Source organism: Genypterus blacodes, unplaced genomic scaffold, assembly GCF_046128005.1.
Source record: "Genypterus blacodes isolate CSIRO-AG114 ecotype Tasmania unplaced genomic scaffold, CSIRO-AGI_Gbla_v1 ptg000039l_1, whole genome shotgun sequence".
Taxonomy (NCBI): Eukaryota; Metazoa; Chordata; class Actinopteri; order Ophidiiformes; family Ophidiidae; genus Genypterus; species Genypterus blacodes.
The window spans coordinates 7,587,250-7,612,500 of NW_027466852.1; the positions used below are offsets into that span (position 1 = coordinate 7,587,250).

Below are 25,251 nucleotides of genomic sequence, written 5' to 3' on the forward strand. Positions count from 1 at the left end.
ATGATGATGATAAAAGTGAGCGTCAGAGATGTTAGTGGTCCCTATGTATGTTCTGTGTGATGATTATCAGTTTCATTAGGTAAGACCTCATTATCCAGAAATGTGTTCTTCTGATGAAGGCATCATCTAAATTGTGATATACATGAACTTGAGTGTAGTCATGTGTACACGGTGACTTGAACTGGGTCTGTCTCACCTATAAAGAGCCTCTGTGTGGCTGCTCTCCTCGTTTACGGTCATACCACTCTGAACACGCCCGATCTCGTCTGATCTCGGAAGCTAAGCAGCGTCGGGCCAGGTTAGTACTTGGATGGGAGACCGCCTGGGAATACCCGGTGCCGTAAGCATTTTGGCCCTCTGAGCAGCAGGCCTCACCTGGTCCTCCTCCCTCATGTTGCACTCCCTCTGTGAACAAGCAATGTCCCTCGGGAGAATAAAGTTGCATCTTATCTTATCTTATATGAAAGCATACATTCAGAAAATGAGTATTGCACATGGGCATAATATGAGAAGATTGAATGCACATGAGAAGTGAAGTACACGAGCCACTGTGTGACAATGATGATGATGATGATGATGATGACAATGATGATGATGAGGATGAAAGTGAGCGTCAGAGATGTAAGTGGTCCCTCTGTTTGTTCTATGTGATGATTATCAGTTTCATTAGGTAAGACTTCATTTTCTACAACTGGTGTTTCTGATAAAGGCATCATGTAAATTGTGATATACATGAACTTGAGTGTAGTCAAATGTACACGGTGACTTGAACTGGGTCTGTCTCACCTATAAAGAGCCTCTGTGTGGCCGCTCTCCTCGTTTACGGCCATACCACTCTGAACACGCCTGATCTCGTCTGATCTCGGAAGCTAAGCAGCGTTGGGCCAGGTTAGTACTTGGATGGGAGACCGCCTGGGAATACCCGGTGCAGTAAGCATTTTGGCCCTCTGAGCAGCAGGCCTAACCTGGTCCTCCTCCGTCATGTTTCACTCCCTCTGTGAACACGCAATTTCCCTCGGGAGAATAAAGTTGTATCTTATCTTATCTGAAATGTTAGTTTATTCTCATGAAGGCATCATGTAAATTGTGATATACATGAACTTGAGTGTAGTCATGCGTAAACAGTGACTTGAACTGGGTCTGTCTCACCTATAAAGAGCCTCTGTGTGGCTGCTCTCCTCGTTTACATCCATACCACTCTGAACACGCCCGATCTCGTCTGATCTCGGAAGCTAAGCAGTGTCGGGCCAGGTTAGTACTTGGATGGGAGACCGCCTGGGAATACCCGGTGCAGTAAGCATTTTGGCCGTCTGAGCAGCAGGCCTCACCTGGTCCTCCTCCCTCATGTTTCACTCCCTCTGTGAACACGCAATTTCCCTCGGGAGAACAAAGTTGTATCTTATCTTATCTGAAATGTTAGTGTTCTTCTGATGAAGGCATCATGTCAATTGTGATATACATGAACTTGAGTGTAGTTTTGCGTACACGGTGACTTGAACTGGGTCAGTCTCACCTATAAAGAGCCTCTGTGTGGCTGCTCTCCTCGTTTACGGCCATACCACTCTGAACACGCCCGATCTCGTCTGATCTCGGAAGCTAAGCAGCGTCGGGCCATGTTAGTACTTGGATGGGAGACCGCCTGGGAATACCCGGTGCAGTAAGCATTTTGGCCCTCTGAGCAGCAGGCCTCACCTGGTCCTCCTCCCTCATGTTTCACTCCCTCTGTGAACACGCAATTTCCCTCGGGAGAACAAAGTTGTATCTTATCTTATCTTATATGTGTGCTTATGATGAAGGCATCATGTCAATTGTGATATACATGAACTTGAGTGTAGTCATGTGTACACGGTGACTTGAACTGGGTCTGTCTCACCTATAAAGAGCTTCTGAGTGGCTGCTTTCCTCGTTTGAGGCCATACCACTCTGAACACGCCCGATCTCGTCTGATCTCGGCAGCTAAGCAGCGTCGGGCCAGGTTAGTACTTGGATGGGAGACCGCCTGGGAATACCCGGTGCAGTAAGCATTTTGGACCTCTGAGCAGCAGGCCTCACCTGGTCCTCCTCCCTCATGTTTCACTCCCTCTGTCAACACCCAATGTCCCTCGGGAGAATAAAGTTGTATCTTATCTTATCTTATATGAAATCATACATTCAGAAAATGAGTATTGCACAAGGGCATAATATGAGATGATTGAATGCACATGAGGAGTGAAGTACACGAGCCACTGTGTGACGATGATGATGATGATGATGATGATGATGAGGATGAAAGTGAGCGCCAGAGATGTAAGTGGTCCCTCTGTATGTTCTATGTGATGATTATCAGTTTCATTAGGTAAGACTTCATTATGCAGAAATGTGTGTTTCTGATAAAGGCATCATGTAAATTGTGATATACATGAACTTGAGTGTAGTCATGTGTACACGGTGACTTGAACTGGGTCTGTCTCACCTATAAAGAGCCTCTGTGTGGCTGCTCTCCTCGTTAACGGCCATACCACTCTGAACACGCCCGATCTCGTCTGATCTCGGAAGCTAATCAGCGTCGGGCCAGGTTAGTACTTGGATGGGAGACCGCCTGGGAATACCCGGTGCCGTAAGCATTTTGGCCCTCTGAGCAGCAGGCCTCACCTGGTCCTCCTCCCTCATGTTTCACTCCCTCTGTCAACACGCAATTTCCCTCGGGAGAATAAAGTTGTATCTTATCTTATCTGAAATGTTAGTGTTCTTCTGATGAAGGCATCATGTAAATTTTGATATACATGAACTTTAGTGTAGTCATGCGTACACGGTGACTTGAACTGGGTCTGTCTCACCTATAAAGAGCCTCTGTGTGGCTCCTCTCCTTGTTTATGGCCAGACCACTCTGAACACGCCCGATCTCGTCTGATTTCGGAAGCTAAGCAGCGTCGGGCCAGGTTAGTACTTGGATGGGAGACCGCCTGGGAATACCCGGTGCCGTAAGCATTTTGGCCGTCTGAGCAGCAGGCCTCACCTGGTCCTCCTCCCTCATGTTTCACTCCCTCTGTGAACACGCAATTTCCCTCGGGAGAACAAAGTTGTATCTTATCTTATCTGAAATGTTAGTGTTCTTCTGATGAAGGCATCATGTAAATTGTGATATACATGAACTTGAGTGTAGTCATGCGTACACGGTGACTTGAACTGGGTCTGTCTCACCTATAAAGAGCCTCTGTGTGGCTCCTCTCCTCGTTTACGGCCAGACCACTCTGAACACGCCCGATCTCGTCTGATCTCGGAAGCTAAGCAGCGTCGGGCCAGGTTAGTACTTGGATGGGAGACCGCCTGTGAATACCCGGTGCCGTAAGCATTTTGGCCGTCTGAGCAGCAGGCCTCACCTGGTCCTCCTCCCTCATGTTTCACTCCCTCTGTCAACACCCAATGTCCCTCAGGAGAATAAAGTTGTATCTTATCTTATCTTATATGAAAGCATACATTCAGAAACTGAGTATTGCACATGGGCATAATATGAGATGATTGAATGCACATGAGGAGTGAAGTACACGAGCCACTGTGTGACGATGATGATGATGATGATGATGATGATGATGAGGATAAAAGTATGCGCCAGAGATGTAAGTGGTCCCTCTGTATGTTCTATGTGATGATTATCAGTTTCATTAGGTAAGACTTCATTATCCAGAAATGTGTGTTTCTGATAAAGGCATCATGTAAATTGTGATATACATGAACTTGAGTGTAGTCATGTGTACACGGTGACTTGAACTGGGTCTGTCTCACCTATAAAGAGCCTCTGTGTGACTGCTCTCCTCGTTTACGGCCATACCACTCTGAACATGCCCGATCTCGTCTGATCTCGGAAGCTAATCAGTGTCGGGCCAGGTTAGTACTTGGATGGGAGACCGCCTGGGAATACCCGGTGCCGTAAGCATTTTGGCCCTCTGAGCAGCAGGCCTCACCTGGTCCTCCTCCCTCATGTTTCACTCCCTCTGTCAACACGCAATTTCCCTCGGGAGAATAAAGTTGTATCTTATCTTATCTGAAATGTGTGTTTATGATGACGGCATCATGTCAATTGTGATATACATGAACTTGAGTGTAGCTTTGTGTACACGGTGACTTGAACTGGGTCTGTCTTACCTATAAAGAGCCTCTGAGTGGCTGCTTTCCTCGTTTACGGCCATACCACTCTGAACACGCCCGATCTCGTCTGATCTCGGAAGCTAAGCAGCGTCGGGCCAGGTTAGTACTTGGATGGGAAACCGCCTGGGAATACCCGGTGCCGTAAGCATTTTGGCCCTCTGAGCAGCAGGCCTCACCTGGTCCTCCTCCCTCATGTTTCACTCCCTCTGTCAACACCCAATGTCCCTCAGGAGAATAAAGTTGTATCTTATCTTATCTTATATGAAATCATACATTCAGAAAATGAGTATTGCACATGGGCATAATATGAGATGATTGAATGCACATGAGAAGTGAAGTACACGAGCCACTGTGTGACGATGATGATGATGATGATGATGATGATGATGATGATGAAAGTGAGCGTCAGAGATGTAAGTGGTCCCTCTTTATGTTCTATGTGATGATTATCAGTTTCATTAGGTAAGACTTCATTATCCAGAAATGTGTGTTTCTGATGAAGGCATCATGTAAATTGTGATATACATGAACTTGAGTGTAGTCATGCGTACACGGTGACTTGAACTGGGTCTGTCTCACCTATAAAGAGCCTCTGTGTGGCTGCTCTCCTTGTTTACGGCCATACCACTCTGAACGCGCCCGATCTCGCTGATCTCTGAAGCTAATCATCGTCCGGCCAGGTTAGTACTTGGATGGGAGACCGCCTGGGAATACCCGGTGCCGTAAGCATTTTGGCAGTCTGAGCAGCAGGCCTCACCTGGTCCTCCTCCCTCATGTTTCACTCCCTCTGTGAACACGCAATTTCCCTCGGGAGAACAAAGTTGTATCTTATCTTATCTGAAATGTTAGTGTTCTTCTGATGAAGGCATCATGTAAATTGTGATATACATGAACTTGAGTGTAGTTTTGTGTACACGGTGACTTGAACTGGGTCTGTCTTACCTATAAAGAGCCTCGAAGTGGCTGCTTTCCTCGTTTACGGCCATACCACTCTGAACATGCCCAATCTCGTCTGATCTCGGAAGCTAAGCAGCGTCGGGCCAGGTTAGTACTTGGATGGGAGACCGCCTGGGAATACCCGGTGCAGTAAGCATTTTGGCCCTCTGAGCAGCAGGCCTCACCTGGTCCTCCTCCCTCATGTTTCACTCCCTCTGTCAACACCCAATGTCCCTCATGAGAATAAAGTTGTATCTTATCTTATCTTATATGAAAGCATACATTCAGAAAATGAGTATTGCACATGGGCATAATATGAGATGATTGAATGCACATGAGGAGTGAAGTACACGAGCCACTGTGTGAAGATGATGATGATGATGATGATGATGATGAGGATGAAAGTGAGCGCCAGAGTTGTAAGTGGTCCCTCTGTAATTTCTATGTGATGATTATCAGTTTCATTAGGTAAGACTTCATTATCCAGAAATGTGTGTTTCTGATAAAGGCATCATTTAAATTGTAATATACATGAACTTGAGTGTAGTCATGTGTACACGGTGACTTGAACTGGGTCCGTCTCACCTATAAAGAGCCTCTGTGTGGCTGCTCTCCTCGTTTACGGCCATACCACTCTGAACATGCCCGATCTCGTCTGATCTCGGAAGCTAATCAGCGTCGGGCCAGGTTAGTACTTGGATGGGAGACCGCCTGGGAATACCCGGTGCCGTAAGCATTTTGGCCCTCTGAGCAGCAGGCCTCACCTGGTCCTCCTCCCTCATGTTTCACTCCCTCTGTGAACACGCAATTTCCCTCGGGAGAATAAAGTTGTATCTTATCTTATCTGAAATGTTAGTGTTCTTCTGATGAAGGCATCATGTAAATTGTGATATACATGAACTTGAGTGTAGTCATGCGTACACGGTGACTTGAACTGGGTCTGTCTCACCTATAAAGAGCCTCTGTGTGGCTCCTCTCCTCGTTTACGGCCAGACCACTCTGAACACACCCGATCTCGTCTGATCTCGGAAGCTAAGCAGCGTCGGGCCAGGTTAGTACTTGGATAGGAGACCGCCTGGGAATACCCGGTGCCGTAAGCATTTTGGCCGTCTGAGCAGCAGGCCTCACCTGGTCCTCCTCCCTCATGTTTCACTCCCTCTGTGAACACGCAATTTCCCTCGGGAGAACAAAGTTGTATCTTATCTTATCTGAAATGTTAGTGTTCTTCTGATGAAGGCATCATGTAAATTGTGATATATATGAACTTGACTGTAGTCATGCGTACAAGGTGACTTGAACTGGGTCTGTCTCACCTATAAAGAGCCTCTGTGTGGCTCCTCTCCTCGTTTACGGCCAGACCACTCTAAACATGCCCGATCTCGTCTGATCTCGGAAGCTAAGCAGCGTCGGGCCAGGTTAGTACTTGGATGGGAGACCGCCTGGGAATACCCGGTGCCGTAAGCATTTTGGCCCTCTGAGCAGCAGGCCTCACCTGGTCCTCCTCTCTCATGTTTCACTCCCTCTGTGAACACCCAATGTCCCTCAGGAAAATAAAGTTGTATCTTATCTTATCTTATATGAAAGCATACATTCAGAAAATGAGTATTGCACATGGGCATAATATGAGATGATTGAATGCACATGAGGAGTGAAGTACATGAGCCACTGTGTGACAATGATGATGATGAGGATGAAAGTGAGCGCCAGAGATGTAAGTGGTCCCTCTGTATGTTCTATGTGATGATTATCAGTTTCATTAGGTAAGACTTCATTATCCAGAAATGTGTGTTTCTGATGAAGGCATCATGTAAATTGTGATATACATGAACTTGAGTGTAGTCATGTGTACACAGTGACTTGAACTGGGCCTGTCTCACCTATAAAGAGCCTCTGTGTGGCTGCTCTCCTCGTTTACGGCCATACCACTCTGAACATGCCCGATCTCGTCTGATCTCGGAAGCTAATCAGTGTCGGGCCAGGTTAGTACTTGGATGGGAGACCGCCTGGGAATACCCGGTGCCGTAAGCATTTTGGCCCTCTGAGCAGCAGGCCTCACCTGGTCCTCCTCCCTCATGTTTCACTCCCTCTGTCAACACGCAATTTCCCTCGGGAGAATAAAGTTGTATCTTATCTTATCTGAAATGTGTGTTTATGATGACGGCATCATGTCAATTGTGATATACATGAACTTGAGTGTAGCTTTGTGTACACGGTGACTTGAACTGGGTCTGTCTTACCTATAAAGAGCCTCTGAGTGGCTGCTTTCCTCGTTTACGGCCATACCACTCTGAACACGCCCGATCTCGTCTGATCTCGGAAGCTAAGCAGCGTCGGGCCAGGTTAGTACTTGGATGGGAAACCGCCTGGGAATACCCGGTGCCGTAAGCATTTTGGCCCTCTGAGCAGCAGGCCTCACCTGGTCCTCCTCCCTCATGTTTCACTCCCTCTGTCAACACCCAATGTCCCTCAGGAGAATAAAGTTGTATCTTATCTTATCTTATATGAAATCATACATTCAGAAAATGAGTATTGCACATGGGCATAATATGAGATGATTGAATGCACATGAGAAGTGAAGTACACGAGCCACTGTGTGACGATGATGATGATGATGATGATGATGATGATGATGATGAAAGTGAGCGTCAGAGATGTAAGTGGTCCCTCTTTATGTTCTATGTGATGATTATCAGTTTCATTAGGTAAGACTTCATTATCCAGAAATGTGTGTTTCTGATGAAGGCATCATGTAAATTGTGATATACATGAACTTGAGTGTAGTCATGCGTACACGGTGACTTGAACTGGGTCTGTCTCACCTATAAAGAGCCTCTGTGTGGCTGCTCTCCTTGTTTACGGCCATACCACTCTGAACGCGCCCGATCTCGCTGATCTCTGAAGCTAATCATCGTCCGGCCAGGTTAGTACTTGGATGGGAGACCGCCTGGGAATACCCGGTGCCGTAAGCATTTTGGCAGTCTGAGCAGCAGGCCTCACCTGGTCCTCCTCCCTCATGTTTCACTCCCTCTGTGAACACGCAATTTCCCTCGGGAGAACAAAGTTGTATCTTATCTTATCTGAAATGTTAGTGTTCTTCTGATGAAGCCATCATGTAAATTGTGATATACATGAACTTGAGTGTAGTTTTGTGTACACGGTGACTTGAACTGGGTCTGTCTTACCTATAAAGAGCCTCGAAGTGGCTGCTTTCCTCGTTTACGGCCATACCACTCTGAACATGCCCAATCTCGTCTGATCTCGGAAGCTAAGCAGCGTCGGGCCAGGTTAGTACTTGGATGGGAGACCGCCTGGGAATACCCGGTGCAGTAAGCATTTTGGCCCTCTGAGCAGCAGGCCTCACCTGGTCCTCCTCCCTCATGTTTCACTCCCTCTGTCAACACCCAATGTCCCTCATGAGAATAAAGTTGTATCTTATCTTATCTTATATGAAAGCATACATTCAGAAAATGAGTATTGCACATGGGCATAATATGAGATGATTGAATGCACATGAGGAGTGAAGTACACGAGCCACTGTGTGAAGATGATGATGATGATGATGATGATGATGAGGATGAAAGTGAGCGCCAGAGTTGTAAGTGGTCCCTCTGTAATTTCTATGTGATGATTATCAGTTTCATTAGGTAAGACTTCATTATCCAGAAATGTGTGTTTCTGATAAAGGCATCATTTAAATTGTAATATACATGAACTTGAGTGTAGTCATGTGTACACGGTGACTTGAACTGGGTCCGTCTCACCTATAAAGAGCCTCTGTGTGGCTGCTCTCCTCGTTTACGGCCATACCACTCTGAACATGCCCGATCTCGTCTTATCTCGGAAGCTAATCAGCGTCGGGCCAGGTTAGTACTTGGATGGGAGACCGCCTGGGAATACCCGGTGCCGTAAGCATTTTGGCCCTCTGAGCAGCAGGCCTCACCTGGTCCTCCTCCCTCATGTTTCACTCCCTCTGTGAACACGCAATTTCCCTCGGGAGAATAAAGTTGTATCTTATCTTATCTGAAATGTTAGTGTTCTTCTGATGAAGGCATCATGTAAATTGTGATATACATGAACTTGAGTGTAGTCATGCGTACACGGTGACTTGAACTGGGTCTGTCTCACCTATAAAGAGCCTCTGTGTGGCTCCTCTCCTCGTTTACGGCCAGACCACTCTGAACACACCCGATCTCGTCTGATCTCGGAAGCTAAGCAGCGTCGGGCCAGGTTAGTACTTGGATGGGAGACCGCCTGGGAATACCCGGTGCCGTAAGCATTTTGGCCGTCTGAGCAGCAGGCCTCACCTGGTCCTCCTCCCTCATGTTTCACTCCCTCTGTGAACACGCAATTTCCCTCGGGAGAACAAAGTTGTATCTTATCTTATCTGAAATGTTAGTGTTCTTCTGATGAAGGCATCATGTAAATTGTGATATATATGAACTTGACTGTAGTCATGCGTACAAGGTGACTTGAACTGGGTCTGTCTCACCTATAAAGAGCCTCTGTGTGGCTCCTCTCCTCGTTTACGGCCAGACCACTCTAAACATGCCCGATCTCGTCTGATCTCGGAAGCTAAGCAGCGTCGGGCCAGGTTAGTACTTGGATGGGAGACCGCCTGGGAATACCCGGTGCCGTAAGCATTTTGGCCCTCTGAGCAGCAGGCCTCACCTGGTCCTCCTCTCTCATGTTTCACTCCCTCTGTGAACACCCAATGTCCCTCAGGAAAATAAAGTTGTATCTTATCTTATCTTATATGAAAGCATACATTCAGAAAATGAGTATTGCACATGGGCATAATATGAGATGATTGAATGCACATGAGGAGTGAAGTACATGAGCCACTGTGTGACAATGATGATGATGAGGATGAAAGTGAGCGCCAGAGATGTAAGTGGTCCCTCTGTATGTTCTATGTGATGATTATCAGTTTCATTAGGTAAGACTTCATTATCCAGAAATGTGTGTTTCTGATGAAGGCATCATGTAAATTGTGATATACATGAACTTGAGTGTAGTCATGTGTACACAGTGACTTGAACTGGGCCTGTCTCACCTATAAAGAGCCTCTGTGTGGCTGCTCTCCTCGTTTACGGCCATACCACTCTGAACACGCCTGATCTCGTCTGATCTCGAAAGCTAAGCAGCGTCGGGCCAGGTTAGTACTTGGATGGGAGACCGCCTGGGAATACCCGGTGCCGTAAGCATTTTGGCCCTCTGAGCAGCAGGCCTCACCTGGTCCTCCTCCCTCATGTTTCACTCCCTCTGTCAACACCCAATGTCCCTCAGGAAAATAAAGTTGTATCTTATCTCATCTTATATGAAAGCATACATTCAGAAAATAAGTATTGCACATGGGCATAATATGAGATGATTGAATGCACATGAGGAGTGAAGTACACGAGCCACTGTGTGACGATGATGATGATGATGATGATGATGATGAGGATGAAAGTGAGCGCCAGAGATGTAAGTGGTCCCTTTGTATGTTCTATGTGATGATTATCAGTTTCATTAGGTAAGACTTCATTATCCAGAAATGTGTGTTTCTGATGAAGGCATCTTGTAAATTGTGATATACATGAACTTGAGTGTAGTCATGTGTACACGGTGACTTGAACTGGGTCTGTCTCACCTATAAAGAGCCTCTGTGTGGCTGCTCTCCTCGTTTACGGCCATACAACTCTGAACACGCCCGATCTCGTCTGATCTCGGAAGCTAAGCAGCATCGGGCCAGGTTAGTACTTGAATGGGAGACAGCCTGGGAATACCCGGTGCAGTAAGCATTTTGGCCCTCTGAGCAGCAGGCCTCACCTGGTCCTCCTCCCTCATGTTTCACTCCCTCTGTGAACACGCAATTTCCCTCGGGAGAATAAAGTTGTATCTTATCTTATCTGAAATGTCACTGTTCTTCTGATGAAGGCATCATGTAAATTGTGATATACATGAACTTGAGTGTAGTCATGTGTACACGGTGACTTGAACTGGGTCTGTCTCACCTATAAAGAGCCTCTGTGTGGCTGCTCTCCTCGTTTACGGCCATACCACTCTGAACACGCCTGATCTCGTCTGATCTCGGAAGCTAAGCAGCGTCGGGCCAGCTAAGTACATGGATGGGAGACCGCCTGGGAATACCCGGTGCAGTAAGAGTTTTGGCCCTCTGAGCAGCAGGCCTCACCTGGTCCTCCTCCCTTATGTTGCACTCCCTCTGTGAACACGCAATTTCCCTCGGGAGAATAAAGTTGTATCTTATCTTATCTGAAATGTTAGTGTTCTTCTGATGAAGGAATCATGTAAATTGTGATATACATGAACTTGAGTGTAGTCATGTGTACACGGTGACTTGAACTGGGTCTGTCTCACCTATAAAGAGCCTCTGTGTGGCTGCTCTCCTCGTTTACAGCCATACCACTCTGAACAGGCCCGATCTCGTCTGATCTCGGAAGCTAATCAGCGTCGGGCCAGGTTAGTACTTGGATGGGAGACTGCCTGGGAATACCCGGTGCCGTTAGCATTTTGGCCCTCTGAGCAGCAGGCCTCACCTGGTCCTCCTCCCTCATGTTTAACTCCCTCTGTCAACACCCAATGTCCCTCGGGAGAATAAAGTTGTATCTTATCTTATGTTATATGAAAGCATACATTCAGAAAATGAGTATTGCACATGGGCATAATATGAGATGATTGAATGCACATGAGGAGTGAAGTACACGAGCCACTGTGTGACGATGATGATGATGATGATGATGAAAGTGAGCGTCAGAGATGTAAGTGGTCCCTCTGTATGTTCTATGTGATGATTATCAGTTTCATTAGGTAAGACTTCATTATCCAGAAATGTGTGTTTCTGATAAAGGCATCATGTAAATTGTGATATACATGAACTTGAGTGTAGTCATGTGTACACGGTGACTTGAACTGGGTCTGTCTCACCTATAAAGAGCCTCTGTGTGGCTGCTCTCCTCGTTTACGGCCATACCACTCTGAACACACCCGATCTCGTCTGATCTCGGAAGCTAATCAGCGTCGGGCCAGGTTAGTACTTGGATGGGAGACCGCCTGGGAATACCCGGTGCCGTAAGCATTTTGGCCCTCTGAGCAGCAGGCCTCACCTGGTCCTCCTCCCTCATGTTTCACTCCCTCTGTGAACACGCAATTTCCCTCGGGAGAACAAAGTTGTATCTTATCTTATCTGAAATGTTAGTGTTCTTCTGATGAAGGCATCATGTAAATTGTGATATACATGAACTTGAGTGTAGTCATGCGTACACGGTGACTTGAACTGGGTCTGTCTCACCTATAAAGAGCCTCTGTGTGGCTGCTCTCCTCGTTTACGGCCATACCACTCTGAACACGCCCGATCTCGTCTGATCTCGGAAGCTAAGCAGCGTCGGGCCAGGTTAGTACTTGGATGGGAGACTGCCTGGGAATACCCGGTGCCGTAAGCATTTTGGCCCTATGAGCAGCAGGCCTCACCTGGTCCTCCTCCCTCATGTTTAACTCCCTCTGTCAACACCCAATGTCCCTCAAGAGAATAAAGTTGTATCTTATCTTATGTTATATGAAAGCATACATTCAGAAAATGAGTATTGCACATGGGCATAATATGAGATGATTGAATGCACATGAGGAGTGAAGTACACGAGCAACTGTGTGACGATGATGATGATGATGATGATGATGAAGAGGATGAAAGTGAGCGCCAGAGATGTAAGTGGTCCCTCTGTATGTTCTATGTGATGATTATCAGTTTCATTAGGTAAGACTTCATTATCCAGAAATGTGTGTTTCTGATGAAGGCATCATGTAAATTGTGATATACATGAACTTGAGTGTAGTCATGTGTACACGGTGACTTGAACTGGGTCTGTCTCACCTATAAAGAGCCTCTGTGTGGCTGCTCTCCTCGTTTACGGCCATACCACTCTGAACACGCCCGATCTCGTCTGATCTCGTAAGCTAATCAGCGTCGGGCCAGGTTAGTACTTGGATGGGAGACCGCCTGGGAATACCCGGTGCCGTAAGCATTTTGGCCCTCTGAGCAGCAGGCCTCACCTGGTCCTCCTCCCTCATGTTTCACTCCCTCTGTGAACACGCAATTTCCCTCGGGAGAACAAAGTTGTATCTTATCTTATCTGAAATGTTAGTGTTCTTCTGATGAAGGCATCATGTAAATTGTGATATACATGAACTTGAGTGTAGTCATGCGTACACGGTAACTTGAACTGGGTCTGTTTCACCTATAAAGAGCCTCTGTGTGGCTGCTCTCCTCGTTTACGGCCATACCACTCTGAACACGCCTGATCTCGTCTGATCTCGGAAGCTAAGCAGCGTCGGGCCAGGTTAGTACTTGGATGGGAGACTGCCTGGGAATACCCGGTGCCGTAAGCATTTTGGCCCTATGAGCAGCAGGCCTCACCTGGTCCTCCTCCCTCATGTTTAACTCCCTCTGTCAACACCCAATGTCCCTCGGGAGAATAAAGTTGTATCTTATCTTATGTTATATGAAAGCATACATTCAGAAAATGAGTATTGCACATGGGCATAATATGAGATGATTGAATGCACATGAGGAGTGAAGTACACGAGCAACTGTGTGACGATGATGATGATGATGATGATGATGAAGAGGATGAAAGTGAGCGCCAGAGATGTAAGTGGTCCCTCTGTATGTTCTATGTGATGATTATCAGTTTCATTAGGTAAGACTTCATTATCCAGAAATGTGTGTTTCTGATGAAGGCATCATGTAAATTGTGATATACATGAACTTGAGTGTAGTCATGTGTACACGGTGACTTGAACTGGGTCTGTCTCACCTATAAAGAGCCTCTGTGTGGCTGCTGTCCTCGTTTACGGCCATACCACTCTGAACAAGCCCGATCTCGTCTGATCTCAGAAGCTAATCAGCGTGGGGCCAGGTTAGTACTTGGATGGGAGACCGCCTGGGAATACCCGGTGCAGTAAGCATTTTGGCCCTCTGAGCAGCAGGCCTCACCTGGTCCTCCTCCCTCATGTTGCACTCCCTCTGTGAACAAGCAATGTCCCTCGGGAGAATAAAGTTGTATCTTATCTTATCTTATATGAAATCATACATTCAGAAAATGAGTATTGCACATGGGCATAATATGAGATGATTGAATGCACATGAGGAGTGAAGTACACGAGCCACTGTGTGACGATGATGATGATGATGATGATGATGATGATGATGATGATGAAAGTGAGCGTCAGAGATGTTAGTGGTCCCTCTTTATATTCTATGTGATGATTATCAGTTTCATTAGGTAAGACTTCATTATCCAGAAATGTGTGTTTCTGATGAAGGCATCATGTAAATTGTGATATACATGAACTTGAGTGTAGTCATGTGTACACGGTGACTTGAACTGGGTCTGTCTAACCTAAAAAGAGCCGCTGTGTGGCTGTTCTCCTCGTTTACGGCCATACCACTCTGAACACGCCCGATCTCGTCTGATCTCGTAAGCTAAGCAGCGTCGGGCCAAGTTAGTACTTGGATGGGAACCCGCCTGGGAATACCCGGTGCAGTAAGCATTTTGGCCCTCTGAGCAGCAGGCCTCACCTGGTCCTCCTCCCTCATGTTTCACTTCCTCTGTCAACACGCAATTTCCCTCGGGAGGATGAAGTTGTATCTTATCTTATCTGAAATGTTAGTGTTCTTCTGATGAAGGCATCATGTAAATTGTGATATACATGAACTTGAGTGTAGTCATGCGTACACGGTGACTTGAACTGGGTCTGTCTCACCTATAAAGAGCCTCTGCGTGGCTGCTCTCCTCGTTTACGGCCATACCACTCTGAACACGCCTGATCTCGTCTGATCTCGGAAGCTAAGCAGCATCGGGCCAGGTTAGTACTTGGATGGGAGACCGCCTGGGAATACCCGGTGCCGTAAGCATTTTGGCCCTCTGAGCAGCAGGCCTCACCTGGTCCTCCTCCCTCATGTTTCACTCCCTCTGTCAACACCCAATGTCCCTCGGGAGAATAAAGTTGTATCTTATCTTATCTTATATGAAATCATACATTCAGAAAATGAGTATTGCACATGGGCATAATATGAGATGATTGAATGCACATGAGGAGTGAAGTACACGAGCCACTGTGTGACAATGATGATGATGAGGATGAAAGTGAGCGTCAGAAATGTAAGTGGTCCCTCTGTATGTTCTATGCGATGATTATCAGTTTCATTAGGTAAGACTTCATTGTCCAGAAATGTGTGTTTCTGATAAAGGCATCATGTAAATTGTGATATACATGAACTTGAGTGTAGTCATGTGTACACGGTGACTTGAACCGGGTCTGTCTCACCTATAAAGAGCCTCTGTGTGGCTGCTCTCCTCGTTTACGGCCATACCACTCTGAACACGCCCGATCTCGTCTGATCTCGGAAGCTAAGCAGCGTCAGGCCAGGTTAGTGCTTGGATGGGAGACCGCCTGGGAATACCCGGTGCCGTAAGCATTTTGGCCCTCTGAGCAGCAGGCCTCACCTGGTCCTCCTCCCTCATGTTGCACTCCCTCTGTGAACAAGCAATGTTCCTCGGGAGAATAAAGTTGTATCTTATCTTATCTTATATGAAAGCATACATTCAGAAAATGAGTATTGCACATGGGCATAATATGAGAGGATTGAATGCACATGAGAAGTGAAGTACACGAGCCACTGTGTGACGATGATGATGATGATGATGATGATGATGATGATGAAAGTGAGCGTCAGAGATGTAAGTGGTCCCTCTTTATATTCTATGTGATGATTATCAGTTTCATAAAGTAAGACTTCATTATCCAGAAATGTGTGTTTCTGATGAAGGCATCATGTAAATTGTGATATACATGAACTTGAGTGTAGTCATGCGTACATAGTGACTTGAACTGGGTCTGTCTCACCTATAAAGAGCCTCTGTGTGGCTGCTCTCCTCGTTTACGGCCATACCACTCTGAACACGCCCGATCTCGTCTGATCCCGGAAGCTAATCAGCGTCGGGCCAGGTTACTACTTGGATGGGAGACCGCCTGGGAATACCCGGTGCTGTAAGCATTTTGGCCCTCTGAGCAGCAGGCCTCACCTGGTCCTCCTCCCTCATGTTTCACTCACTCTGTCAACACGCAATTTCCCTCGGGAGAATAAAGTTGTATCTTATCTTATCTGAAATGTTAGTGATCTTCTGATGAAGGCAACATGTAAATTGTGATATACATGAACTTGAGTGTAGTCATGTGTACACGGTGACTTGAACTGGGTCTGTCTCACCTATAAAGAGCCTCTGTGTGGCTGCTCTCCTCATTTACGGCCATACCACTCTGAACACGCCTGATCTCGGACGCTAAGCAGCGTCGGGCCAGGTTAGTACTTGGATGGGAGACCGCCTGGGAATACCCGGTGCCGTAAGCATTTTGGCCCTTTGAGCAGCAGGCCTCACCTGGTCCTCCTCCCTCATGTTTCACTCTCTCTGTCAACACCCAATGTCCCTCGGGAGAATAAAGTTGTATCTTATCTTATCTGAAATGTTAGTGTTCTTCTGATGAAGGCATCATGTAAATTGTGATATACATGAACTTGAGTGTAGTCATGCGTACACGGTGACTTGAACTGGGTCTGTCTCACCTATAAAGAGCCTCTGTGTGGCTCCTCTCCTCGTTTACGGCCAGACCACTCTGAACACGCCCGATCTCGTCTGATCTCGGAAGCTAAGCAGCGTCGGGCCAGGTTAGTACTTGGATGGGAGACCGCCTGGGAATACCCGGTGCCGTAAGCATTTTGGCCGTCTGAGCAGCAGGCCTCACCTGGTCCTCCTCCCTCATGTTTCACTCCCTCTGTCAACACCCAATGTCCCTCAGGAAAATAAAGTTGTATCTTATCTTATCTTATATGAAAGCATACATTCAGAAAATGAGTATTGCACATGGGCATAATATGAGATGATTGAATGCACATGAGGAGTGAAGTACACGAGCCACTGTGTGACGATGATGATGATGATGATGATGATGATGAGGATGTAATTGAGCGCCAGAGATGTAAGTGGTCCCTCTGTATGTTCTATGTGATGATTTTCAGTTTCATTAGGTAAGACTTCATTATCCAGAAATGTGTGTTTCTCATGAAGGCATCATGTAAATTGTGATATACATGAACTTGAGTGTAGTCATGTGTACACGGTGACTTGAACTGGGTCTGTCTCACCTATAAAGAGCCTCTGTGTGGCTGCTCTCCTCGTTTACGGCCATACCACTCTGAACACGCCCGATCTCGTCTGATCTCGGAAGCTAATCAGCGTCGGGCCAGGTTAGTACTTGGATGGGAGACCGCCTGGGAATACCCGGTGCAGTAAGCATTTTGGCCCTCTGAGCAGCAGGCCTCACCTGGTCCTCCTCCCTCATGTTTCACTCCCTCTGTGAACACGCAATTTCCCTCGGGAGAATAAAGTTGTATCTTATCTTATCTGAAATGTTAGTGTTCTTCTCATGAAGGCATCATGTAAATTGTGATATACATGAACTTGAGTGTAGTCATGCGTACACAGTGACTTGAACTGGGTCTGTCTCACCTATAAAGAGCCTCTGTGTGGCTGCTCTCCATGTTACAGCCATACCACTCTGAACACGCCTGATCTCGTCTGATCTCGGAAGCTAAGCAGCGTCGGGCCAGGTTAGTACTTGGATGGGAGACCGCCTGGGAATACCCGGTGCCGTAAGCATTTTGGCCCTCTGAGCAGCAGGCCTCACCTGGTCCTCCTCCCTCATGTTTCACTCCCTCTGTCAACACCCAATGTCCCTCGGGAGAATAAAGTTGTATCTTATCTTATCTTATATGAAAGCATACATTCAGAAAATGAGTATTGCACATGGGCATAATATGAGATGATTGAATGCACATGAGGAGTGAAGTACACGAGCCACTGTGTGACAATGATGATGATGAGGATGAAAGTGAGCGTCAGAGATGTAAGTGGTCCCTCTGTATGTTCTATGTGATGATTATCAGTTTCATTAGGTAAGACTTCATTATCCAGAAATGTGTGTTTCTGATAAAGGCATCATGTAAATTGTGATATACATGAACTTGAGTGTAGTCATGTGTACACGGTGACTTGAACTGGGTCTGTCTCACCTATAAAGAGCCTCTGTGTGGCTGCTCTCCTCGTTAACGGCCATACCACTCTGAACACGCCCGATCTCGTCTGATCTCGGAAGCTAAGCAGTGTCGGGCCAGGTTAGTACTTGGATGGGAGACTGCCTGGGAATACCCGGTGCAGTAAGCATTTTGGCCCTCTGAGCAGCAGGCCTCACCTGGTCCTCCTCCCTCATGTTTCACTCCCTCTGTGAACACGCTATTTCCCTCGGGAGAACAAAGTTGTATCTTATCTTATCTGAAATGTTAGTGTTCTTCTGATGAAGGCATCATGTAAATTGTGATATACATGAACTTGAGTGTAGTCATGTGTACACGGTGACTTGAACTGGGTCTGTCTCACCTATAAAGAGCCTCTGTGTGGCTGCTCTCCTCGTTTACGGCCATACCACTCTGAACACGCCCGATCTCGTCTGATCTCAGAAGTTAAGCATCGTAGGGCCAGGTTAGTACTTGGATGGGAGACCGCCTGGGAATACCCGGTGCAGTAAGCATTTTGGCCCTCTGAGCAGCAGGCCTCACCTGGTCCTCCTCCCTCATGTTTCACTCCCTCTGTCAACACGCAATTTCCCTCGGGAGGATGAAGTTGTATCTTATCTTATCTGAAATGTTAGTGTTCTTCTGATGAAGGCATCATGTAAATTGTGATATACATGAACTTGAGTGTAGTCATGCGTACACGGTGACTTGAACTGGGACTGTCTCACCTATAAAGAGCCTCTGTGTGGCTGCTCTCCTCGTTTACAGCCATACCACTCTGAACACGCCTGATCTCGTCTGATCTCGGAAGCTAAGCAGCGTTGGGCCAGGTTAGTACTTGGATGGGAGACCGCCTGGGAATACCCGGTGCCGTAAGCATTTTGGCCCTCTGAGCAGCAGGCCTCACCTGGTCCTCCTCCCTCATGTTTCACTCCCTCTGTCAACACCCAATGTCCCTCGGGAGAATAAAGTTGTATCTTATCTTATCTTATATGAAATCATACATTCAGAAAATGAGTATTGCACATGGGCATAATATGAGATGATTGAATGCACATGAGGAGTGAAGTACACGAGCCACTGTGTGGCAATGATGATGATGAGGATGAAAGTGAGCGTCAGAGATGTAAGTGGTCCCTCTGTATGTTCTATGTGATGATTATCAGTTTCATTAGGTAAGACTTCATTATCCAGAAATGTGTGTTTCTGATAAAGGCATCATGTAAATTGTGATATACATGAACTTGAGTGTAGTCATGTGTACACGGTGACTTGAACCGGGTCTGTCTCACCTATAAAGAGCCTCTGTGTGGCTGCTCATCTCGTTTACGGCCATACTACTCTGAACACGCCCGATCTTGTCTGATCTCGGAAGCTAAGCAGCGTCGGGCCAGGTTAGTACTTGGATGGGAGACCGCCTGGGAATACCCAGTGCAGTAAGCATTTTGGCCCTCTGAGCAGCAGGCCTCACCTGGTCCTCCTCCCTCATGTTTCACTCCCTCTGTGAACACGCAATTTACCTCGGGAGAATAAAGTTGTATCTTATCTTATCTGAAATGTTAGTGTTCCACTCATGAAGGCATCATGTAAATTGTGATATACATGAACTTGAGTGTAGTCATGCGTAAACAGTGACTTGAACTGGGTCTGTCTCACCTATAAAGAGCCTCTGTGTGGCTGCTTTCCTCGTTTAAGGCCATACCACTCTGAACACGCCCGATCTCGTCTGATCTCGGAAGCTAATCAGCGTCGGGCCAGGTTAGTACTTGGATGGGAGACCGCCTGGGAATACCCGGTGCAGTAAGCATTTTGGCCCTCTGAGCAGCAGGCCTCACCTGGTCCTCCTCCCTCATGTTTCACTCCCTCTGTCAACACCCAATGTCCCTCATGAGAATAAAGTTGTATCTTATCTTATCTTATATGAAATCATACATTCAGAAAATGAGTATTGCACATGGGCATAATATGAGATGATTGAATGCCCATGAGGAGTGAAGTACACGAGCCACTGTGTGACAATGATGATGATGAGGATGAAAGTGAGCGTCAGAGATGTAAGTGGTCCCTCTGTATGTTCTATGTGATGATTATCAGTTTCATTAGGTAAGACTTCATTATCCAGAAATGTGTGTTTCTGATGAAGGCATCATGTAAATTGTGATATACATGAACTTGAGTGTAGTCATGTGTACACGGTGACTTGAACTGGGTCTGTCTCACCTATAAAGAGCCTCTGTGTGGCTGCTCTCCTCGTTTACGGCCATACCACTCTGAACATGCCCGATCTCGTCTGATCTCGGAAGCTATTCAGCGTCGGGCCAGGTTAGTACTTGGATGGGAGACCGCCTGGGAATACCCGGTGCCGTAAGCATTTTGGCCCTCGGAGCAGCAGGCCTCACCTGGTCCTCCTCCCTCATGTTTCACTCCCTCTGTGAACAAGCAATTTCCCTCGGGAGAACAAAGTTGTATCTTATCTTATCTGAAATGTTAGTGTTCTTCTGATGAAGGCATCATGTAAATTGTGATATACATGAACTTGAGTGTAGTCATGTGTACACGGTGACTTGAACTGGGTCTGTCTCACCTATAAAGAGCCTCTGTGTGGCTGCTCTCCTCGTTTACGGCCATACCACTCTGTACACGCCCGATCTCGTCTGATCTCGGAAGCTAATCAGCGTCGGGCCAGGTTAGTACTTGGATGGGAGACCGCCTGGGAATACCCGGTGCCGTAAGAATTTTGGCCCTCTGAGCAGCAGGCCTCACCTGGTCCTCCTCCCTCATGTTTAACTTCCTCTGTCAACACCCAATGTCCCTCAGGAGAATAAAGTTGTATCTTATCTTATCTTATATGAAAGCATACATTCAGAAAATGAGTATTGCACATGGGCATAATATGAGATGATTGAATGCACATGAGGAGTGAAGTACACGAGCCACTGTGTGACAATGATGATGATGAGGATGAAAGTGAGCGTCAGAGATGTAAGTGGTCCCTCTGTATGTTCTATGTGATGATTATCAGTTTCATTAGGTAAGACTTCATTATCCAGAAATGTGTGTTACTGATAAAGGCATCATGTAAATTGTGATATACATGAACTTGAGTGTAGTCATGTGTACATGGTGACTTGAACTGGGTCTGTCTCACCTATACAGAGCCTCTGTGTGGCTGCTCTCCTCGTTTACGGCCATACCCCTCTGAACACGCCCGATCTCGTCTGATCTCTGAAGCTAATCAGCGTCGGGCCAGGTTAGTACTTGGATGGGAGACCGCCTGGGAATACCCGGTGCCGTAAGCATTTTGGCCCTCTGAGCAGCAGGCCTCACCTGGTCCTCCTCCCTCATGTTTCACTCCCTCTGTGAACAGGCAATTTCCCTCGGGAGAACAAAGTTGTATCTTATCTTATCTGAAATGTTAGTGTTCTTCTGATGAAGGCATCATGTAAATTGTGATATACATGAACTTGAGTGTAGTCATGCGTACACGGTGACTTGAACTGGGTCTGTCTCACCTATAAAGAGCCACTGTGTGGCTGATCTCCTCGTTTACGGCCCTACCACTCTGAACACGCCTGATGTCGTCTGATCTCGGAAGCTAAGCAGCGTCGGGCCAGGTTAGTACTTGGATGGGAGCCTGCCTGGGAATACCCGGTGCCGTAAGCATTTTGGCCCTCTGAGCAGCAGGCCTCACCTGGTCCTCCTCCCTCATGTTTTACTCCCTCTGTCAACACCCAATGTCCCTCAGGAAAATAAAGTTGTATCTTATCTTATCTTATATGAAAGCATACATTCAGAAAATGAGTATTGCACATGGGCATAACATGAGATGATTGAATGCACATGAGTAGTGAAGTACACGAGCCACTGTGTGACGATGATGATGATGATGATGATGATGATGATGATGATGATGATGAGGATGAAAGTGAGCGCCAGAGATGTAAGTGGTCCCTCTGTATGTTCTATGTGATGATTATCAGTTTCATTAGGTAAGACTTCATTATCCAGAAATGTGTGTTTCTGATGAAGGCATCATGTAAATTGTGATATACATGAACTTGAGTGTAGTCATGTGTACACGGTGACTTGAACTGGGTCTGTCTCACCTATAAAGAGCCTCTGTGTGGCTGCTCTCCTCGTTTACGGCCATACCACTCTGAACACGCCCGATCTCGTCTGATCTCGGAAGCTAAGCAGCGTCGGGCCAAGTTAGTGCTTGGATGGGAGACTGCCTGGGAATACCCGGTGCAGTAAGCATTTTGGCCCTCTGAGCAGCAGGCCTCACCTGGTCCTCCTCCCTCATGTTTCACTCCCTCTGTCAACACGCAATTTCCCTCAGGAGAATTAAGTTGTATCTTATCTTATCTGAAATGTGTGTTTATGATGAAGGCATCATGTCAATTGTGATATACATGAACTTGAGTGTAGTTATGTGTACACAGTGACTTGAACTGGGTCTGTCTTACCTATAAAGAGCCTCTGAGTGGCTGTTTTCATTGTTTACGGCCATACCACTCTGAACACGCCTGATCTCGTCTGATCTCTGAAGCTAAGCAGCGTCGGGCCAGGTTAGTACTTGGATGGGAGACCGCCTGGGAATACCCGGTGCAGTAAGCATTTTGGCCCTCTGAGCAGCAGGCCTCACCTGGTCCTCCTCCCTCATGTTTCACTCCCTCTGTCAACACCCAATGTCCCTCAGGAGAATAAAGTTGTATCTTATCTTATCTTATATGAAATCATACATTCAGAAAATGAGTATTGCACATGGGCATAATATGAGATGATTGAATGCCCATGAGGAGTGAAGTACACGAGCCACTGTGTGACGATGATGATGATGATGATCATGATGATGAGGATGAAAGTGAGCGCCAGAGATGTAAGTGGTCCCTCTGTATGTTCTATGTGATGATTATCAGTTTCATTAGGTAAGACTTCATTATCCAGAAATGTGTGTTTCTGATGAAGGCATCATGTAAATTGTGATATACATGAACTTGAGTGTAGTCGTGTGTACACGGTGACTTGAACTGGGTCTGTCTCACCTATAAAGAGCCTCTGTGTGGCTGCTCTCCTCGTTTACGGCCATACCACTCTGAACATGCCCGATCTCGTCTGATCTCGGAAGCTAATCAGCGTCGGTCCAGGTTAGTACTTGGATGGGAGACCGCCTGGGAATACCCGGTGCCGTAAGCATTTTGGCCCTCTGAGCAGCAGGCCTCACCTGGTCCTCCTCCCTCATGTTTCACTCCCTCTGTCAACACGCAATTTCCCTCAGGAGAATAAAGTTGTATCTTATCTTATCTGAAATGTTAGTGTTCTTCTGATGAAGGCATCATGTAAATTGTGATATACATGAACTTGAGTGTAGTCATGCGTACACGGTGACTTGAACTGGGTCTGTCTCACCTATAAAGAGCCTCTGTGTGGCTCCTCTCCTCGTTTACGGCCAGACCACTCTGAACACGCCCGATCTCGTCTGATCTCGGAAACTAAGCAGCGTCGGGCCAGGTTAGTACTTGGATGGGAGACCGCCTGGGAATACCCGGTGCCGTAAGCATTTTGGCCGTCTGAGCAGCAGGCCTTACCTGGTCCTCCTCCCTCATGTTTCACTCCCTCTGTGAACACGCAATTTCCCTCGGGAGAACAAAGTTGTATCTTATCTTATCTGAAATGTTAGTGTTCTTCTGATGAAGGCATCATGTAAATTGTGATATACATGAACTTGAGTGTAGTCATGCGTACACGGTGACTTGAACTGGGTCTGTCTCACCTATAAAGAGCCTCTGTGTGGCTCCTCTCCTCGTTTACGGCCAGACCACTCTGAACATGCCCGATCTTGTCTGATCTCGGAAGCTAAGCAGCGTCGGGCCAGGTTAGTACTTGGATGGGAGACCGCCTGGGAATACCCGGTGCAGTAAGCATTTTGGCCCTCTGAGCAGCAGGCCTCACCTGGTCCTCCTCCCTCATGTTTCACTCCCTCTGTGAACAAGCAATTTCCCTCGGGAGAACAAAGTTGTATCTTATCTTATCTGAAATATTAGTGTTCTTCTGATGAAGGCATCATGTAAATTGTGATATACATGAACTTGAGTGTAGTCATGTGTACACGGTGACTTGAACTGGGTCTGTCTCACCTATAAAGAGCCTCTGTGTGGCTGCTCTCCTCGTTTACGGCCATACCACTCTGAACACGCCCGATCTCGTCTGATCTCGGAAGCTAAGCAGCATCGGGCCAGGTTAGTACTTGGATGGGAGACCGCCTGGGAATACCCGGTGCCGTAAGCATTTTGGCCCTCTGAGCAGCAGGCCTCACCTGGTCCTCCTCCCTCATGTTTCACTCCCTCTGTCAACACCCAATGTCCCTCAGGAGAATAAAGTTGTATCTTATCTTATCTTATATGAAAGCATACATTCAGAAAATGAGTATTGCACATGGGCATAATATGAGATGATTGAATGCACATGAGGAGTGAAGTACACGAGCCACTGTGTGACGATGATGATGATGATGATGATGATGATGAGGATAAAAGTGAGCGCCAGAGATGTAAGTGGTCCCTCTGTATGTTCTATGTGATGATTATCAGTTTCATTAGGTAAGACTTCATTATCCAGAAATGTGTGTTTCTGATGAAGGCATCATGTAAATTGTGATATACATGAACTTGAGTGTAGTCATGTGTACACGGTGACTTGAACTGGGTCTGTCTCACCTATAAAGAGCCTCTGTGTGGCTGCTCTCCTCGTTTACGGCCATACCACTCTGAACATGCCCGATCTCGTCTGATCTCGGAAGCTATTCAGCGTCGGGCCAGGTTAGTACTTGGATGGGAGACCGCCTGGGAATACCCGGTGCCGTAAGCATTTTGGCCCTCTGAGCAGCAGGCCTCACCTGGTCCTCCTCCCTCATGTTTCACTCCCTCTGTCAACACGCAATTTCCCTCAGGAGAATAAAGTTGTATCTTATCTTATCTGAAATGTTAGTGTTCTTCTGATGAAGGCATCATGTAAATTGTGATATACATGAACTTGAGTGTAGTCATGCGTACACGGTGACT

The 25,251-nt window shown here is 46.8% G+C and overlaps 42 non-coding genes and 13 pseudogenes across 42 annotated transcripts; all 55 read left to right on the forward strand.

The window, feature by feature from the left end:
• Positions 1-228: 228 nt before the first annotated feature.
• Positions 229-347, forward strand: LOC142998727 (5S ribosomal RNA). The gene has a single exon (XR_012963024.1). It is a non-coding gene; the product is annotated as a 5S ribosomal RNA (ribosomal RNA).
• Positions 348-818: 471 nt separating this feature from the next.
• On the forward strand, positions 819-937 carry LOC142997357 (5S ribosomal RNA). The gene has a single exon (XR_012962085.1). It is a non-coding gene; the product is annotated as a 5S ribosomal RNA (ribosomal RNA).
• A 244-nt stretch (positions 938-1,181) lies between these two features.
• Positions 1,182-1,300, forward strand: LOC142997566 (5S ribosomal RNA). Its single transcript, XR_012962286.1, has one exon. It is a non-coding gene; the product is annotated as a 5S ribosomal RNA (ribosomal RNA).
• A 245-nt stretch (positions 1,301-1,545) lies between these two features.
• Positions 1,546-1,664, forward strand: LOC142997759 (5S ribosomal RNA). Its single transcript, XR_012962469.1, has one exon. It is a non-coding gene; the product is annotated as a 5S ribosomal RNA (ribosomal RNA).
• A 241-nt stretch (positions 1,665-1,905) lies between these two features.
• On the forward strand, positions 1,906-2,024 carry LOC142998021 (5S ribosomal RNA; annotated as a pseudogene).
• A 460-nt stretch (positions 2,025-2,484) lies between these two features.
• LOC142997271 (5S ribosomal RNA) lies at positions 2,485-2,603 on the forward strand. Its single transcript, XR_012962004.1, has one exon. It is a non-coding gene; the product is annotated as a 5S ribosomal RNA (ribosomal RNA).
• Positions 2,604-2,848: 245 nt separating this feature from the next.
• On the forward strand, positions 2,849-2,967 carry LOC142997551 (5S ribosomal RNA). The gene has a single exon (XR_012962272.1). It is a non-coding gene; the product is annotated as a 5S ribosomal RNA (ribosomal RNA).
• Positions 2,968-3,212: 245 nt separating this feature from the next.
• On the forward strand, positions 3,213-3,331 carry LOC142997259 (5S ribosomal RNA). The gene has a single exon (XR_012961993.1). It is a non-coding gene; the product is annotated as a 5S ribosomal RNA (ribosomal RNA).
• Positions 3,332-3,794: 463 nt separating this feature from the next.
• LOC142997133 (5S ribosomal RNA) lies at positions 3,795-3,913 on the forward strand. Its single transcript, XR_012961869.1, has one exon. It is a non-coding gene; the product is annotated as a 5S ribosomal RNA (ribosomal RNA).
• Positions 3,914-4,154: 241 nt separating this feature from the next.
• Positions 4,155-4,273, forward strand: LOC142998751 (5S ribosomal RNA). Its single transcript, XR_012963047.1, has one exon. It is a non-coding gene; the product is annotated as a 5S ribosomal RNA (ribosomal RNA).
• Positions 4,274-4,736: 463 nt separating this feature from the next.
• LOC142998363 (5S ribosomal RNA) lies at positions 4,737-4,854 on the forward strand (annotated as a pseudogene).
• A 245-nt stretch (positions 4,855-5,099) lies between these two features.
• Positions 5,100-5,218, forward strand: LOC142997904 (5S ribosomal RNA). Its single transcript, XR_012962608.1, has one exon. It is a non-coding gene; the product is annotated as a 5S ribosomal RNA (ribosomal RNA).
• A 460-nt stretch (positions 5,219-5,678) lies between these two features.
• Positions 5,679-5,797, forward strand: LOC142997228 (5S ribosomal RNA). Its single transcript, XR_012961962.1, has one exon. It is a non-coding gene; the product is annotated as a 5S ribosomal RNA (ribosomal RNA).
• A 245-nt stretch (positions 5,798-6,042) lies between these two features.
• On the forward strand, positions 6,043-6,161 carry LOC142997258 (5S ribosomal RNA). The gene has a single exon (XR_012961992.1). It is a non-coding gene; the product is annotated as a 5S ribosomal RNA (ribosomal RNA).
• Positions 6,162-6,406: 245 nt separating this feature from the next.
• LOC142997624 (5S ribosomal RNA) lies at positions 6,407-6,525 on the forward strand. The gene has a single exon (XR_012962340.1). It is a non-coding gene; the product is annotated as a 5S ribosomal RNA (ribosomal RNA).
• A 445-nt stretch (positions 6,526-6,970) lies between these two features.
• LOC142997134 (5S ribosomal RNA) lies at positions 6,971-7,089 on the forward strand. Its single transcript, XR_012961870.1, has one exon. It is a non-coding gene; the product is annotated as a 5S ribosomal RNA (ribosomal RNA).
• A 241-nt stretch (positions 7,090-7,330) lies between these two features.
• On the forward strand, positions 7,331-7,449 carry LOC142998752 (5S ribosomal RNA). Its single transcript, XR_012963048.1, has one exon. It is a non-coding gene; the product is annotated as a 5S ribosomal RNA (ribosomal RNA).
• A 463-nt stretch (positions 7,450-7,912) lies between these two features.
• Positions 7,913-8,030, forward strand: LOC142998364 (5S ribosomal RNA; annotated as a pseudogene).
• Positions 8,031-8,275: 245 nt separating this feature from the next.
• Positions 8,276-8,394, forward strand: LOC142997905 (5S ribosomal RNA). Its single transcript, XR_012962609.1, has one exon. It is a non-coding gene; the product is annotated as a 5S ribosomal RNA (ribosomal RNA).
• Positions 8,395-8,854: 460 nt separating this feature from the next.
• LOC142997921 (5S ribosomal RNA) lies at positions 8,855-8,973 on the forward strand. The gene has a single exon (XR_012962624.1). It is a non-coding gene; the product is annotated as a 5S ribosomal RNA (ribosomal RNA).
• Positions 8,974-9,218: 245 nt separating this feature from the next.
• On the forward strand, positions 9,219-9,337 carry LOC142998734 (5S ribosomal RNA). Its single transcript, XR_012963031.1, has one exon. It is a non-coding gene; the product is annotated as a 5S ribosomal RNA (ribosomal RNA).
• A 245-nt stretch (positions 9,338-9,582) lies between these two features.
• On the forward strand, positions 9,583-9,701 carry LOC142997626 (5S ribosomal RNA). Its single transcript, XR_012962342.1, has one exon. It is a non-coding gene; the product is annotated as a 5S ribosomal RNA (ribosomal RNA).
• Positions 9,702-10,146: 445 nt separating this feature from the next.
• On the forward strand, positions 10,147-10,265 carry LOC142997265 (5S ribosomal RNA). The gene has a single exon (XR_012961999.1). It is a non-coding gene; the product is annotated as a 5S ribosomal RNA (ribosomal RNA).
• A 460-nt stretch (positions 10,266-10,725) lies between these two features.
• Positions 10,726-10,844, forward strand: LOC142998322 (5S ribosomal RNA; annotated as a pseudogene).
• Positions 10,845-11,089: 245 nt separating this feature from the next.
• LOC142998274 (5S ribosomal RNA) lies at positions 11,090-11,208 on the forward strand (annotated as a pseudogene).
• A 245-nt stretch (positions 11,209-11,453) lies between these two features.
• LOC142998240 (5S ribosomal RNA) lies at positions 11,454-11,572 on the forward strand (annotated as a pseudogene).
• A 448-nt stretch (positions 11,573-12,020) lies between these two features.
• Positions 12,021-12,139, forward strand: LOC142998733 (5S ribosomal RNA). The gene has a single exon (XR_012963030.1). It is a non-coding gene; the product is annotated as a 5S ribosomal RNA (ribosomal RNA).
• A 245-nt stretch (positions 12,140-12,384) lies between these two features.
• On the forward strand, positions 12,385-12,503 carry LOC142998863 (5S ribosomal RNA). Its single transcript, XR_012963151.1, has one exon. It is a non-coding gene; the product is annotated as a 5S ribosomal RNA (ribosomal RNA).
• A 460-nt stretch (positions 12,504-12,963) lies between these two features.
• On the forward strand, positions 12,964-13,082 carry LOC142997508 (5S ribosomal RNA). Its single transcript, XR_012962232.1, has one exon. It is a non-coding gene; the product is annotated as a 5S ribosomal RNA (ribosomal RNA).
• A 245-nt stretch (positions 13,083-13,327) lies between these two features.
• LOC142997268 (5S ribosomal RNA) lies at positions 13,328-13,446 on the forward strand. The gene has a single exon (XR_012962002.1). It is a non-coding gene; the product is annotated as a 5S ribosomal RNA (ribosomal RNA).
• A 460-nt stretch (positions 13,447-13,906) lies between these two features.
• Positions 13,907-14,025, forward strand: LOC142998172 (5S ribosomal RNA; annotated as a pseudogene).
• Positions 14,026-14,491: 466 nt separating this feature from the next.
• On the forward strand, positions 14,492-14,610 carry LOC142998214 (5S ribosomal RNA; annotated as a pseudogene).
• A 245-nt stretch (positions 14,611-14,855) lies between these two features.
• LOC142997371 (5S ribosomal RNA) lies at positions 14,856-14,974 on the forward strand. Its single transcript, XR_012962099.1, has one exon. It is a non-coding gene; the product is annotated as a 5S ribosomal RNA (ribosomal RNA).
• A 445-nt stretch (positions 14,975-15,419) lies between these two features.
• Positions 15,420-15,538, forward strand: LOC142997620 (5S ribosomal RNA). The gene has a single exon (XR_012962336.1). It is a non-coding gene; the product is annotated as a 5S ribosomal RNA (ribosomal RNA).
• A 460-nt stretch (positions 15,539-15,998) lies between these two features.
• Positions 15,999-16,117, forward strand: LOC142997965 (5S ribosomal RNA). Its single transcript, XR_012962667.1, has one exon. It is a non-coding gene; the product is annotated as a 5S ribosomal RNA (ribosomal RNA).
• A 245-nt stretch (positions 16,118-16,362) lies between these two features.
• On the forward strand, positions 16,363-16,471 carry LOC142998338 (5S ribosomal RNA; annotated as a pseudogene).
• A 245-nt stretch (positions 16,472-16,716) lies between these two features.
• LOC142998924 (5S ribosomal RNA) lies at positions 16,717-16,835 on the forward strand. Its single transcript, XR_012963210.1, has one exon. It is a non-coding gene; the product is annotated as a 5S ribosomal RNA (ribosomal RNA).
• Positions 16,836-17,295: 460 nt separating this feature from the next.
• LOC142997523 (5S ribosomal RNA) lies at positions 17,296-17,414 on the forward strand. Its single transcript, XR_012962246.1, has one exon. It is a non-coding gene; the product is annotated as a 5S ribosomal RNA (ribosomal RNA).
• A 244-nt stretch (positions 17,415-17,658) lies between these two features.
• LOC142997869 (5S ribosomal RNA) lies at positions 17,659-17,777 on the forward strand. The gene has a single exon (XR_012962576.1). It is a non-coding gene; the product is annotated as a 5S ribosomal RNA (ribosomal RNA).
• Positions 17,778-18,222: 445 nt separating this feature from the next.
• LOC142997658 (5S ribosomal RNA) lies at positions 18,223-18,341 on the forward strand. The gene has a single exon (XR_012962373.1). It is a non-coding gene; the product is annotated as a 5S ribosomal RNA (ribosomal RNA).
• A 245-nt stretch (positions 18,342-18,586) lies between these two features.
• Positions 18,587-18,705, forward strand: LOC142997823 (5S ribosomal RNA). Its single transcript, XR_012962531.1, has one exon. It is a non-coding gene; the product is annotated as a 5S ribosomal RNA (ribosomal RNA).
• A 245-nt stretch (positions 18,706-18,950) lies between these two features.
• On the forward strand, positions 18,951-19,069 carry LOC142997317 (5S ribosomal RNA). The gene has a single exon (XR_012962048.1). It is a non-coding gene; the product is annotated as a 5S ribosomal RNA (ribosomal RNA).
• A 445-nt stretch (positions 19,070-19,514) lies between these two features.
• On the forward strand, positions 19,515-19,633 carry LOC142998115 (5S ribosomal RNA; annotated as a pseudogene).
• Positions 19,634-19,878: 245 nt separating this feature from the next.
• Positions 19,879-19,997, forward strand: LOC142997976 (5S ribosomal RNA). Its single transcript, XR_012962678.1, has one exon. It is a non-coding gene; the product is annotated as a 5S ribosomal RNA (ribosomal RNA).
• Positions 19,998-20,442: 445 nt separating this feature from the next.
• Positions 20,443-20,561, forward strand: LOC142997751 (5S ribosomal RNA). Its single transcript, XR_012962462.1, has one exon. It is a non-coding gene; the product is annotated as a 5S ribosomal RNA (ribosomal RNA).
• Positions 20,562-20,806: 245 nt separating this feature from the next.
• LOC142997491 (5S ribosomal RNA) lies at positions 20,807-20,925 on the forward strand. Its single transcript, XR_012962215.1, has one exon. It is a non-coding gene; the product is annotated as a 5S ribosomal RNA (ribosomal RNA).
• A 445-nt stretch (positions 20,926-21,370) lies between these two features.
• LOC142997676 (5S ribosomal RNA) lies at positions 21,371-21,489 on the forward strand. The gene has a single exon (XR_012962391.1). It is a non-coding gene; the product is annotated as a 5S ribosomal RNA (ribosomal RNA).
• A 245-nt stretch (positions 21,490-21,734) lies between these two features.
• Positions 21,735-21,853, forward strand: LOC142998246 (5S ribosomal RNA; annotated as a pseudogene).
• Positions 21,854-22,328: 475 nt separating this feature from the next.
• LOC142998129 (5S ribosomal RNA) lies at positions 22,329-22,447 on the forward strand (annotated as a pseudogene).
• Positions 22,448-22,688: 241 nt separating this feature from the next.
• Positions 22,689-22,807, forward strand: LOC142997584 (5S ribosomal RNA). Its single transcript, XR_012962303.1, has one exon. It is a non-coding gene; the product is annotated as a 5S ribosomal RNA (ribosomal RNA).
• A 460-nt stretch (positions 22,808-23,267) lies between these two features.
• LOC142997627 (5S ribosomal RNA) lies at positions 23,268-23,386 on the forward strand. The gene has a single exon (XR_012962343.1). It is a non-coding gene; the product is annotated as a 5S ribosomal RNA (ribosomal RNA).
• A 245-nt stretch (positions 23,387-23,631) lies between these two features.
• Positions 23,632-23,750, forward strand: LOC142997487 (5S ribosomal RNA). The gene has a single exon (XR_012962211.1). It is a non-coding gene; the product is annotated as a 5S ribosomal RNA (ribosomal RNA).
• A 245-nt stretch (positions 23,751-23,995) lies between these two features.
• On the forward strand, positions 23,996-24,114 carry LOC142998047 (5S ribosomal RNA; annotated as a pseudogene).
• Positions 24,115-24,359: 245 nt separating this feature from the next.
• On the forward strand, positions 24,360-24,478 carry LOC142997128 (5S ribosomal RNA). Its single transcript, XR_012961865.1, has one exon. It is a non-coding gene; the product is annotated as a 5S ribosomal RNA (ribosomal RNA).
• A 460-nt stretch (positions 24,479-24,938) lies between these two features.
• LOC142997753 (5S ribosomal RNA) lies at positions 24,939-25,057 on the forward strand. The gene has a single exon (XR_012962464.1). It is a non-coding gene; the product is annotated as a 5S ribosomal RNA (ribosomal RNA).
• Positions 25,058-25,251: the final 194 nt, after the last annotated feature.